Here is a 4,944-nt window from a genome sequence, read left to right as displayed (position 1 = left end):
CTTGATCAACTTGTGAAGTTATTGACAACATTTCTTCTTAAGAAAAAGAGGTGGAGTGATAGAGGAGGGTTAGCTATAAACTAGGTTAGTTATCCTCATGCTAGGCAGGATGAATTAGGAGGACAATAATCAGATGTATTATGTTCATGGAAAGGCAAAAAATAAATTCCAAATATGAATTTGAAAACCCTCTCAGTCTCTGGAAAACAGTATGGAGTTTCCTCAAAAAGTCAAAAATAGAGCTACCCTATGACCCAGCAATTGCACTACTGGGTATTTACCCCAAAGATACAAATGTAGTGCTCTGAAGGGGCACATGCACCCCAATGTTTATAGCAGTAATGTCCACAATAGCCAAACTATGGAAAGAGTCTAGATGTCCACCAACAGATGAATGAATAAAGAAGATGTGTTGTATATATACAATGGAATATTATGCAGCCATCAAAAAAAATGAAATCTTGCCATTTGCAATGATGTGGATGGAACTAGAGGGTATTATGCTAAGAGAAGTAAGTCAAACAGAGAAAGACAAGTATCATATGATCTCACTGATATGAGGAATTTGAGAAATAAGACAGGATCATAGGGGAAGGAAGGGAAAAATGAAACAAGATGAAACCAGAGAGGGAGATAAGCCATAAGAGACTCTTAATCTCAGGAAACAAACTGAGGGTTGCTGGAGTGGAGGGGGGTGGGAGGGATGGGGTGGCTGGGTGATGGACATTGGGGAGGGTATGTGCTATGGTGAGCGCTGTGAATTGTGTAAGGCTGATGAATCACAGACCTGTACCCCTGAAACAAATAATATATTATATGTTAATAAAAAATGTTTTAAGAAAGAAAGAAAAGAAAACCCTCTCAGTCTTTCTTGAGACTTACAGGGTCTTTTCTCCTCAGAGCCCATCTCTCCCTGGTTGCCATTTCAAGGAGAGCTGATTAGAGTATAGCAATAGAGCTCAGTGTTCCAGGATACTCCCCAGGGTCTGGGCAGGAGCCTTAAGATAGGAGGTACCTACAACTCGAGTCCAAATCCTAGCTTTATCAGATACCTCCAGCCAGGGTGAGGACCAGCTAAATAACCACAGTGACACGCAGAAAGTAGCCCACAAATTTTACTGACCACAAGCTACACCCAGCTCTGGAATAACAAGCCTCCTACCCTCATCCCCTGGTTATTCTAGGGGAAACAAAAAGGAGGGGCATCTTAACTTCCAAGGCAAACCTATGTGAAAATTGAGATAAGTGTGTCCTTGGTGGTGTTTTCCTTTGAATGTAAGTGTATATCATAAGTTAATCCCTATAAACTTGAGGAGAGGTGCTGCAGAAACTCCTTATTGCTCTGGTTGATCTCCTTTCCAGCCCTTCTTTCTTGGCTAGATTCGAGCCCCCTCCATCTCAGTGGCTCACCTGTAGTGCTTGAGGGGTCATCCGGTCTTCAGCCTCACCTTGCCTTCAGGGTCAAAGTGCTCTCCCTAAAAACTGTAATTCAACTGGGATTTCCCCTATCCTTCACTCACTCCTGATCACCCTCAGGATTCAGTCAAAGGTCTTCACCATTACCTACCCAAAGTCCTCTATAATCTTGACCCTTCATACTTACCTTGGCACACTCTACATTCTTCTTCTCCCTCTTGCATAGTAAACTCCAGCAGTGTAGTACTTTTCAAGTACTACTTCAAACTTCTAGTACTCTAGATCTTCTCTTGGATCCTCACCCTCTTGTCCACTTCATTAATTCACATCCAACTCATCTGATAGATATATAGATACAACTTACACGCAAACTTCAAAACCCAATTCATAAAAAGTTAATGGGAAAAATACTATTTTGTTGTTATTTGTAGTTGCAAAAATTCTTACTAGTAATATTCAAGGTTTTTCATGTTTATCAGCCACATACGTTTCTTATTTGAATAAATAATTTAATTCTTAACTTTTATCTATTTTTCTATTTTTATAGTATTTTTTTTTAAAGCAATGCATATGAAAAAGTAAAGTAAAATAAAACCAGGGGCGCCTAGGTAGCTCAGTCGGGTAAGCGTCTGCCTTCAGCTCAGGTCATGATCTCTGGACCCTGGGATTGAGCCCCACATCACACCGAGCTCCCTGCTCAGTGGGGAGTCTTCTTCTCCCTGTTCCTCTGCCCCTCCCTGCCTGCTCATGCTCTCTCTCTCTCTCTCAAATTAAAAAAAAAAAATCTTAAAAAAAATAAAAACAATGCATATGATATTTCTCTACAAAGAAGATCCATTTGTTTGCCATGTATGGACAAAATTTTTCTTCCAACTTACTGTCTTTTAACATCCTATTTCAGTGAATACTTTTATTTCACTGTGAAGAGTTTGCTTGTAGTTAAATTCTCTCAAAGTTCTATTGCTGATGTTAGCTGCTTTGAATTATTAATTATAACAGTAACAAAGCAATTATTTTCTAATTTTTAATAAATTGATACATGCAATTGACAAGAATAATAACAAAACCCAATTTATAAGTCACAGCCCCAACACAGAGTCAGGGTTCAATAAACCATTGCTGAGTGAAATAATGCACAGAAAGCCAGAATCCAAGTGGTGAAGTTACAAGTTTTCTGTTTTTGTTTAAATCCCATCTTTCTTCTGACTTCCATGGCTTCAGAAATATCAAATACCAGATGCCAAAACAAGTATCTAAGCAAGTGCTGTTTTACCTCCAGTTCCTAGTATCTCTCAGAAGATGACTGTGCCATCTGGAAGAGACCTTAAGTTTTCTCCATTCTGGAAGAACACAGGAAGTACAATTTCAACCTTACCTCGGCTGGTCAGTCAAACTGTATGGATATTTTCCTTGTTCTTTTGATTATACTTGGTCCAGAACTTCTAAAGCCATCAGTTACTAGTACCTGCCCCCAGACCTGCTATGATAGTCTGGCCTCTTGAGCATTTACATAGTTAAATTTGGGCGAACTTGGCCAGAATTTTTAGGGCTGTTTCCATCCCACACACTACCAGGACCTAGGTCCTGCATTAGGTCATGACTGGTGTCCAGACTGAGTGGGGGAAGGAGGTTCAATAGTGGCCTCTGGCCTCAGTTTTCCTCATGTGATAGATTGCTTAAGGTTCTGAATCGTATTTTCCCAATACCTTTCATATAATGTGAGAGATTAGCTTTTCTGGGAGAAATTTAACATCAAAGATATTCACAAATCATACCAAACAATATAGAAAACCTTTTGGATTCCATTTTAAAGATGACACAAAAACATAAAATTCATGCAATTACCGGATATGTGTTGAGCACCTCTCTGGGGATAGAGTAGATCTGGAGATACATAAAGCATGGATACTTGTAATAAGTCATAGTAAATACATATAAAAGATGAAAATAAAAAAGCTAAAACTTTTAAAGTATAATAGCTTAAGAGTCTAAAGTAAAAAAGGCAGCTCAAAAGGATGTAATATAATAGTCTTAAAAGTCACCTTTTTATAAGCAATGCCTTTGCCAATATTCTACAGCAACACGACATGCTACACTGTTTGGATCTGACCCAAATTTTTATCTCCAGCCCCAGCCTCTCCCCTGAACTTCAGACTCCCTGAGGAATTGAGTCTGTACGCCACCAAATGCTGCCTTCTCCACTCGGGAGCTTAATGGGTTTCTCAAACTTAACACATCCAAAAGGAAACCCCAAATCTCTATCCTAACACTTGTTCCTCCAGTGACCTCCTTCATCTCAGTTAATGGCTACTGTCATTTTAAGTGCTCCAAAAACAAAACCTTATCCTCTTTCTCTCTAACATACAATCCATCACCAAATCCTGTTGCATCTATGTTTAAGGTATACCCGTACCTCTCTCCACCTCCATTGTTATCATCCTGGTCCAAGTTATCTTTTTCCTGGACTATTGCAGTCTTCTCTTAACTGATCTTCCTGCTTCTGTCCTTGCCTTCTATAGTCTATTCTTAACCCCGTAATCAGGGTGGTTGCTTTAATATATAAGCCAGGTTATATCACTCCTCTACTCTGACCCCTTCAGTGGTTTTCCACATCACTCAAGGAAATATCCAGTGTCTACAGCCTACTATCATCCTCCACCACCTCCCAAACCTATTTTGCTCCTTCTCTGCTTTGTGAAGAACTGCTATGATCTTGATATGTTACTACTTTCTAGAATATAAAGTTAGTCTTTCAACTAAGACTAACCATATAGCACAGAGTTGCATATCAGAACAAGAAATACATGTCAACTGAAACTAACACTCCTGGTGTAGGAGGATAAATAAAGTTGTATCTTGTGTTATCCGATAACATACATTCTGCCAAATCAAACTTAACAGGGACCTTCAGAGCCAGATGGGAAGAACTCATCAAACTCTGCTATAGCTTTTTTGGGGGTAAGGGACAGAGTCATCTATTAATTTATATACACACATACATGTCATTTCTTTTGTATAGTGAAAACATGTAAGATCTAGTCTTTTAGCACTTTGGAAGTATGTAATAGAGCATTGTCTATAATCAGTACGCTATGTGTTAGATCTTCAAAATTTATTCATCTTTTAGTTGCAAGTTTGTATCTTTTATCAACATCTCCCCAGTTCCCCCAGCCCCTGGTAACCATCATTCTACTCTCTGTTTCTACAAATGTGTCTGTTCTACAAGTTCCACATATAAGAGATACCATACAATATTTATCTTTCTTTGGCTTATCTCACTAAGCATAATGCCCTAAAGGTCCATCCATTATGTAGCTAATGGCAGGATTTTCTTTTTTCTCATGGTTGAATAATATTTCATTGTATATGTACCACATCTTCTTTACCCATTCATCCACTGATAGACATTTAGGTTGTTTCCATATCTTGGCTATTGTGAATAATACTGTAATAAACACAGGAATGCAGATTTCTTTTCTTCTTCTTCTTCTTCTTCTTCTTCTTCTTCTTCTTCTTCTTCTTCTTCTT

Source organism: Mirounga leonina, unplaced genomic scaffold (genome assembly GCF_011800145.1).
Source record: "Mirounga leonina isolate KUSES-001 unplaced genomic scaffold, KU_Mleo_1.0 Mir_174, whole genome shotgun sequence".
NCBI lineage: Eukaryota > Metazoa > Chordata > Mammalia > Carnivora > Phocidae > Mirounga > Mirounga leonina.
The sequence above is the reverse complement of the archived record's forward strand: the minus strand, read 5'-3'. Positions refer to the sequence as shown.